The sequence below is a fragment of the Prionailurus viverrinus genome, chromosome D1 (assembly GCF_022837055.1).
Source record: "Prionailurus viverrinus isolate Anna chromosome D1, UM_Priviv_1.0, whole genome shotgun sequence".
NCBI classification, from domain to species: Eukaryota; Metazoa; Chordata; class Mammalia; order Carnivora; family Felidae; genus Prionailurus; species Prionailurus viverrinus.
This window is the reverse complement of record NC_062570.1, coordinates 97102713-97111968: the sequence shown is the minus strand read 5'-3', so window position 1 is coordinate 97111968 and position 9256 is coordinate 97102713. Positions and strand designations below refer to the sequence as shown.

Here is a 9256-nt window from a genome sequence, read left to right as displayed (position 1 = left end):
TCCATCCCTGATGCCCGGGCACTCCCGAGAGCTGCAGGTCAAGGGGCTTCAGGTCTCGGGGGCACCCATCAGTGGGGACAATCCATGCAGAGGGGACTGACACATACACCCCCCAGCATAGGGGGAAACCAAAGCACTTTACATTCTTTTTTTTTTTTTTTTTAATATTTATTCACTTTTGAGAGAGAAACAGAGTACGAGCAGGGGAGGGCAGAGACACAGAATCTATTTGAAGCAGGCTCCAGGCTCTGAGCTGTCAGCACAGAGCCCGACACGGGGCTCGAACCCACGGGCTGCGAGATCATGACCCGAGCTGAAGCCCAACGCTCAACCAACCGAGCCACCCAGGCGCCCCTACCTTCTTGATAGTGTTTATCATGTACACATGGATGTACGACTCTCTCTTGGAGGCCCTGTTGTCAACTCTGTTGGGTATATACCCAAAGGAGAATCATTGGATCATACAGTAATTCCATTTTTTATTTTATGGGTAACCACCGTACGGTTTCCATAGGGTTTATACCACTTGACATTCCCTCCAGCAGTGGCTCATTCTGTCCCTCTGAGGTCAGTTCTGTCATCATTCTCTGTCACAGGTGTGCAGGCTGAGACCTACCTGCCCAAGCTTGGAGGCTGGCTGCAGACCTGGTCTCCCGCCCCTCCCGCCATGCTGCCTGCTCCGCACTGGGGATGGCGAGTCCTGCTTCATGGGCTTACCAGCGGAGTTAAGGTAAGAGAGCCTGTGGAGCCCTATCACACCATGCCAGGCCCAGGGTGATGCCCAATCAAGAGCCCTTTCTCCACAGGGAAGTAGCATCACAGAGTGCTCTTCAGTTTTTATTTTTGTATTTATTTTATATCAAATATAATTTAATGTCAAATTGGCTTCCATACAACACCCAGGGCTCATCCCAACAGGTGCCGTCCTCCGTGCCCATCACCCACTTTCCCCTCCCCCGCCACTCCCCATCAACCCTCAGTTGGTTCTCAGTATTTCAGAGCCTCTTATGGTCAACACTCAGATCCCAATGATGGCCGAATCCTTTTGCTGTTCCAAAGTTTCGGTGACCCATAGCGTACGTGAAGCAAAGTCTTAAGTGCGCAGCTCAGTGAATATTTGTTTGTATGCATTGGGATATCCATCCTTCAGATCAAGAAATAGAGTATTTCCAGCACCCCAGAAAGTTCTCTCTGCCCCTTCCCCATTAACGCTCTCACAAAATGCTCTCAGTCATCAGCTGACAAGTATATACATACATCCACCCAGTAGGTGCCGGTTGCTATCGGTGGTGTTGTTATCGTCCTTAGCCCGACTGCCAGGACCTTCTGCCAGCTCAAGGCCACACACCGAGAGGCGGTGCCTAGGGCTGGTTCCATAAGTCAATGAGGCACGTAATCCTACGTGGGGGACCCTGAAAGGCTACCATCAACACCTTCAGCTCTTATTTTGGTACTTGAAAGATTTCTGGTCTTTGGAGTGTTCCCCAGAGAGACACCTGCACCTGGGAAGGGACAGACTGTCCACTTTTGTGAGTGAAGCTCTTTCATTCATTCCCATTTTTCAGATTAAGAAACTGAGGCTATCTTGGAGTCCATGAAGGCACCAGTTGCTGTGGCCCTTGGAGCCTGGTCTGAAACCAAAGTCCCCGAAGGTACCAGCTGCTTGACGGTCCCTGGGAGCTGTTGCCAGTAGGTCTATCTGTCTCATTTGGGTCAGAACAGTGCCCTGTGTGGACAGAGCCGCACCCCTGGCCCCCTCCCGAGATCACCATTCCAGGGAGTGGCGGGAGGCAAGGCCATTCTGCCAGGACACCCTTAGCTCCACACGGCTTGCCCTCTCTGCCACTCCAAAGGGCCTCACCCTCCCTGTTTCCCATCAACGCTTCAGCATGCATGAAATATTAGGAAAATAGGGCTGAGTATTAGGTAATGACTGTCCAATTTATTCTGACAGCAAGAACCAGAGGGAGGAAATTGACATTGGTGATTTTACTTAGGCCCTGACAACCTTAATTAATCTTTACTCCTTTCCCAGAAAGCAAGGGCCTGCTATGGCAGTGTGAGCTCAGGCGGAGTCCTCGAATGTGCTGACCACCCTTGGTGCGGACAAGGCCGCCAACTTGCGGAGCCCAGAAGGACCCAGTGTGGCTCCCAAACAGACCAGGAGCTCCTCCTGGGCCCCTCTAGCCGAGGCCAGCCTCTGCGTCCTCCTTAGCTCCTCCAAGGGAGGCAGAAAAAGCCAGAGAGCCTCTACCCACTTCTCAGAAGGTTAAACTGAGGTGTGGAGAGGGGCCTCGTCTTGCCGAAAGCCCACTGTGAACCAGCCCCACAGTCCTCAAGCAACCCAGAGGGCACCACGCCTCAGCAGCAAGGTTGGCCATGTCCTGTCAGTGGCCTTCAGTGGACGCATCGAGGAGAGGGCAGCCCAGGATCATTTGAAACCCTGGGCTTCTGGTGCCATCCCGGAGACCGCTGCATGAGAGTGTGGGAGTGCAGGCCAGTTCTGCCAGGCCATGAAGGCAGGGCTGAGGCTCCCCCGCCAGCATCCCCACCCCGACTGCCCCACTGGGAGCCCCCCACTCCATCCCTCGATCATGCAACAAAAGCTTCACTTTCAGGGCCCCCCAAATGGGGTTACGTGATTCTCTGACTTCTCAAACCAGCCCTGGGCACCACCCTTCAGTGTGTGTCTTTGAGCCGGCAGAAGGTTCTGGACATTGGCCCGAGGATGGCTAACAGCAACGACAATAATAGCCAGTCCATATTGAGTGTATCCGTGTGCTAAACCCCTTATTACCGTGTAAGCCAGACAGTATTTGGGGTCCTTCATCACCTCTGTGAAGAGTGGACCATTATTAACCCTTTCCTCAGAAGTGGCCGCTGAGGTTCGGGGAGGGTCGGTCAGTCCGCCAAGGTCCCCCAGCTGCTGTGGCAGAACTGGATCTCAAGGCCACTTCTGTCTGTCTTCCCAAGCTGACCGTCCTCCTACGCGGTCCCAGGGCAGGTGAACAAAGATGGCGACCCTCCCTGACCTCACCCGAGCCTCTCCAGTCACTTTGCTTCCCACCTCCCTGCCCTTGGGCCTGGACTCTGTCAAGCACTGCGGAGGCTGGGCCCCACAGGGCCCTGCATACCTGTGGGCAATTAGGGAAGTCCCCTAGGGGTGGGTGACTCATCCCCCAGCTACGTGGGGGCGCTTCAGGGAGGCCAAGGGTAGGTCCCTCCTGCCTGTCCTCTCTAGTGGTACTCTCCAAAGCCCCACGGTTCCCAGGCTTGGCATGGTTCCAGGACAGGAACCACGGAGAGGAGAGAATTGGACATTGCACCGACCCATGCTACCCACGCTCTTTCCCTGTTGGGTCCCTCTACTGGTCTTATGAGCCCCAGTGTCACCCCATCCCCCATAAAATGGGGACATTTGTGCCATCCCCATGGGAAATGTCTGGAGGCTCCAACCACGGGACCATGCGGTGTGCTGTGTGCCCCACGTATTCACGATAGCTTCGCTAACCAAAGTAGGTCATGTTTCCATCAATAGCCTTAACTAGAGAGGTTTCTGGATGTAACAAGAACAAAAACAAACAAAAAACTTTGGACGCAAAGGCGCACGTTTGCATTGGGCCGTGCCCCTCACGGTCTTGGTGTTTCTTAGGCTCCAGACTCAGTTTCTTCATCTGTAAAATGGGCTTAATGATCTCTGCCTTGCCGGATTGTTCTGATCCCAGGAAATAATAATATATGCAATCTGTTTCAATACAACAACATTCTTTAATGAAACAGTAGCAAGAAAGTCAAGTGGCTTGTCCCGGGTCACACAGCCAGCGAACTGGCTGAGTCAGAATTTGACCCCAGAGCCCAGGCTGCTCCAGCCTCTGGCAGGGAAGACGCCAGGGTGCCGGAGGTAGAAAGAAGTGGGAGCCCCCCCGGGCCCCCTCCCGTCCCCCCCTCTGCCTTCCCCGCCCGGGGCCGCCCGGGGCCCCAGCATCCAGTGAAGGGCGCCAGCACCAGCCCTGGCGCCACATGAAAGGTCCCAAGCTGCTCTGGGAGCCGGCTTCACACTCAGGGCCGCCTTCCCACAGAAACGTGTCAAAAAGTCAGTTTGATCCCCGTCTGCTCTGTGTGTTCCCACAGCCCTTCCCGCACCCCCCCCACCCCCCCACCACCCCCCCCTCCGCCCCTGAGGTCTGCGGCCTCCCAGTGGCTCCAGAGGCGGGGACATCATTCCAGCATTTTCCATGGATTCATTTCCAGCAAACGGAGAGGCCTCACCTCCCCACCTCAGCCGGCTGCCGCAGTTGCGAGGGGCGGCCCGTCACAGGCCTCCCCTCTCCTTACCTTTCAGAGAGGTGACGGTCCAGTTTGGGAGGAGTTACAAGCTTCGCTCCTGGTCCCACAGCATCGTCTCCTGGGGCTACGGCTAGCTGACCCCTGGTGGAAGTCCGCTGCCTAAATTCACCCCGGTAGCCGGGACCCAAGGGCAACTCTCCCCCCTGTCCAGTCGGAAGAATTGAGGGAAGAGAGTCTCTGGGAGCCACCGTGGGTATTTTCCACTGGGCAGATTCGCCCAGAGGGTGTGTTTACTTATGAAGATCCCGAGAACAATGCTTCCCGGTGGGGGAAATTGTTCTGGGCGGACCAGTGAGGCCTCAGGGCTTTCCACAGTGAACACAGCAAGGGTACCCAGAGGGAAAGAGGCAGAAAAAACAACCCCAGTTGCCACTTCTCGGGCATTTGCTACGCTCACCTCCCTCCTTGCCTGCGTGGTCTTGTTCAGTCACTCTGCACCCATTTTACAGATGAGGAAGCTGAGGTTTGCCGCACCAACACAGGGGCCGTAGCTGCTAAACTTCCCGGGTTCCATGGAATCCAGTGTGACTCCAGCCCCCTGGGCTTGAACAATACACTGTGGTGTAAGGATCTGAACCCCACGCCCGGCTCAGACCCAGAGAATTTAACCAGTGCCCTCCACTGGCAACAGCCAGCGGGGCCAGGGTGATGCATAGGCCAGTTCTCGCGTGAGCCAGTAGCTGCTTGCCAGTCTTTATGTGTTTCCCGCCCTTCCTACCTGTGCTCAGGGCCTGGAGAGAGACAGACAGCCTGGAGGAAACCAGCTTCACTCAGGAGATGGGGAGGCCCTCCCAGTTCTGAGGGGTGTTGGCCATTAACAACCTGGCCGGGGTCATCTTCCCCAGAACGTTCTGTTTCTTCCAAGACGGCAAGGCCCTAGCAGCTGAGCACGGAGAGAGGCAGCGGGGCCAGAACCCCTCATGGACTCCTTCTCCAGGGGCCAAATGGGAGCCTCCGGGGGAGAAACGTTACTGAGGACCTGTTGGGTGTCGTCAACCCTTCCAGCAACCGGGAGTTTGTTCGTACCTCCTTTTTGAAGAGACTGGGCCTTGTTTCTTGCTCCAAATCACATAGTCATTAAATGGCAGCGTTGGGACCCGTACTCTGCAACATCTGAGTAAAGTTCATGCTCTTGCCAACTCTCCAGGGCCTCCTAAGGGCAGGGCATGACATGGGGCCTCCCACCACCATGGGGGTGCTCGAGGACACCGCCCGTAAGCGTCCCGGCACCCCGTGAGACAGTAAATCCCCAGTTACAAAGTGCATCGACAACTAGTTGTAATTCTATTAAAACAACAATATTGGTACCTGTCACGGATTGGGTGCTTCCTACGTGCTAGGCAGTGTTTTAAGCAAGTTATATCGTAAACTAATCTATTACTGTCCCCACGTGAGAGATCAAGTGATTGAGGTTCGGAGAGTTCGAGCAACTTGCCCAAGGTCACACAAGTGGAATTTGAGGAAGGACCAGGCAACGTGAGTGTTTGCTTTCTCCATCAGGGTGGCTGGGGCTCTCTCTGGACCTCACTGTCTCTTTCATTTCCCCAACGTTCATGGGAGTCTACTCTGTGTCCCCCAAGGGGAGCAAGAGGCACCTCAGCCCTCAAGGGCAGCTCTGGGTACTGGTGGCAGCCTGGGAATTGTCCCCTTGCCTGCTCTTCCCTTTCTCCTGGTAATATAATTGTAACTGGACCCATGGCTTCACGTCCCAGACTCCTGTGCAACTCAGTCTGACCGTGTGGCTGTGTTCTGGCCAATAAGATGCAACCCAAGTACCAAGTGTGTTTCCAAGTCTTGCCCTTAAAATGCTGGGTCCGTGGATCCTGCCCTCTGCCCTCCCTCTGCCTGTTGGGTGGGGACGTGGCTGGAATTAGAGCAGTCCCGTGAGAGCCACCTATTAAAGATGATGACGCTGCCCCATCAGCCTTGACTGCTCTGTGAGAAAAGAATGCAATGGAAGGTTCTTTAGGCCACTGTATTTGGGGGGCTCTTTGTTACAGCTGTTGACCATACCCTCACCAGTCCACTGCTGCGAGGGTCTCATTGTCTGCTCCTGCCCCCTCGTTGGTCATTCCTTCAGTCCACAAACATTTGTTAAGCAACTGCCATGGGCCAGGCACCTTTGCAGCCCCTGGAGATACAGGAGTAGACAAGACCTACCAGAGAGAGCCCTGTGCTCATGGATCTGCATTCCAGTGGGGGAGGCGGGCAATAAACAAAACAAAACAACGACCAAATGGAGAGGATCCTTTCCACTGGTAATAACGACGGAAACAAAACAGGCTAGGTTGGGGGGCGTGTCTGTGAATGGATGGGTCAGTGAGAGCCTCTCTGGAACACGGGCATCGAGCTGACACCTGGAAGTTCCAGAAGGAGCCAAGGAGGTGAAGGGGGAAGAAGGTTGCGGCAAATGAGCCTGTGGGTTTGAGGGGCAGAGAGAAGGGGAGTGCCTGGATGGGGACGAGGGTCAGTGAGGGGGATGCGGTCCAGGGGAAGGCAGGGACCAGCTTTTATTACCCAGTGCCACGGCGAGGTGTTTGGATTGTACCCAAGTGTGACGACAAGCGATGGAAGGTCTGGCAGAGAGGAGACGTGATCTGAGTTACATCTTACAGTGACTGTTTTGGCTGCTTCGTGGAGACTTGGTTTGAGGGTGGGAGGGTGGGGACAGTGGAAAGAGGGAGACCAGCAGTGAGCGCAGCTGGAAAGGAGGGAGACCTGTGGACCCAGGAGGGAGCACTAGAGGAGAGAGACGCACAGATACAGGACACGTTTGCAGATGGCATCTTGTGTTGTCCCCTCCCCTGCCCCCCGCCCCAACCCCCCAAGGGTATTTGGAAAGGCAATCCTCAAGAAACGTATGAGAGGCAGAATTCAAATCCAAGGCTGTAGACCTTGAAGTTCAAGGCTCATGTTTCCTAAATGCCAAGAATGTCCCCATTAGAGATTCCTTTCCCTTAGGCTCACTCACTCTCTGCAGAGATGTGCAAAGGGCCAAACCCCTCAGTGTGCACCGAGACCATCAGAAATGTTCCCTGTAAAACTCCTTACTTCCACATCCACTTGTTTATCCAGAATGGTGCTCCCCGTGAACACTCCCAGTGGACACCAGGTGCCTTCACTGGTCAGAACAGCAGGACCAGCGGGAGCCCTGGCTAACAAAATGTGCAGGAAAGAAGGAAGGTGCACAGGCAAACTCAGGACCACGGGCCTGGCCTCTAGATAATTTACTCCAGGAGTAAATCAGCAGTCAACAGAAGGAAGAAGAAACTGAAAAGAACAGAGCCACACACTGAGCCCTTGTTCTGTGCAAAACATCACACATGTTGTTTCTTACTTAATCTCATCAACCCCATGATTGGATGCTACAATTATCCCCACCTAACAGATGAGCAGGAGCTGGTCCTCGTCTGGGCTTTGCACTTTCTCCTCAAGAGATGTCATTCCCCTGTGCTTAGACGCCCATGTGCTTGGGCGGGACCCCTGTGGCATCTCTTAAAGAACTTGTAGGGTTTTTTGGCACCAATGGCTTAAACAAAAGGAAACCAATGCCTTGTCTGTACTCATTCATTCACTCATTCCTTCATGTGCCGATCGTTCCCAAGTACCTCCTGTGTTTCAGCTACTGTACTAGGCACTGGGGATCCAATGGTGAAAGCAAACAGATATGGGCCCCGCCTTCTGGATCACGTTGTCCGGTGGGAGAGAGAGAAGTCCATGAAATTGTCACACACAGAAATATAGAATGACTCCTGGGTCAGTGCTTCTGAGGGGAGGGTGAGTAAAGGGAAGGGTTGACTCAGCGCGGGATGGCTTCCCTGAGGAAGCAAAGACTGAGCTGACCGCGGAGGGCACAGTGATGAAAAGCATCCAGGCCAGAGAAACAGCACATGCAACGAGGCTGGAGAGGCACAGGGGGCATGCAGGAAGGGAGAGACGGATGGCTAGGGGGGAGCAGGTGTGCTTCAGGAAGCAGTGGCAGAGGTGGGCAGAGGCCAGGCCACGCAGGGACTCCAGGTCACAAGGAGGGTTGCAGAGTTTATCCTCTGAGCGACAGGGAGTCGCTGAGGGGTTTAAACACAGTGGGGTGGCGCCATCCAGTTTTGGTTTCCAGATCATTCCGGCAGCCAGGCAGAGAACAGATCTGCGGTACAAGACTGCGTAGGAGGAGGCCCGTGGGGAAAGGGCCTTGTCAGTAGCTGCCACTCTCCTGTGAGTAGACCCCTCACGCGTCCCTTGACTTCACGCAGAGTTAAGGACGTTTGAAAGATCCGGGAAGGTAACTAGCGAGGAACGGGATTGGACCCCAGGTGTCCTGCGTCCAGTCCAGGGCTCTCTGCCCTCTCTCTCGGGTGAATGGTGGCCCGCACGACGGGACCCTTGCAACAGAAAAGACTTTTGCCGCCACCCCCACTTTCCTTGCGCTCATTCCTTATGCAAAGCGGTGACAGGACTTGGTAAAATGTCATGAGCCCTCACTGGGCTGAAACCAAGTTGTTTTTTTCCCCTTGTTTTCCAAATTAATTCAACATTCCAAATGAATCCAGAGAGACTTCGTGGGAGCCCTTTCATGTGGATTGAAACTCATAAATTGCAATTTGCTGAGTTGCAGGAAGGCGGAGAATTGCGCCCCACCTCCTCCCACATGGCACCACCCTGTAGGGTCTGGAAGAGAGAGAAAAATTTGGGGACCACTCTCGAGTAGCTGTGGGCTTCCTGCCTCAGACTTGGTGAAGGACAGTAGGGAGGGAAAACAGAATCTGGAAGCAGGGAGGATGGCCAGAGGTAGCTGCGGCTGATGCCGTGGGGGACAAAGCTAAGTGAACCCCAAGACAGCAGGACTGAGTTGCTGGGGAGCCCTTTAGGCTCAAGAAACTAAGAATATGGGGGAGGACCTTTCCCAACGTGC

At 54.5% G+C, this 9256-nt stretch overlaps 1 long non-coding RNA gene across 1 annotated transcript; it reads left to right on the top strand.

Moving 5' to 3' along the window:
- The first annotated feature begins 611 nt into the window (after window positions 1–611).
- Window positions 612–2197, top strand: LOC125176146 (uncharacterized). Its single transcript, XR_007156147.1, has 3 exons — window positions 612–730; window positions 1566–1652; window positions 2036–2197. It is a non-coding gene; the product is annotated as an uncharacterized LOC125176146 (long non-coding RNA).
- The last annotated feature ends 7059 nt before the right edge of the window (window positions 2198–9256 follow it).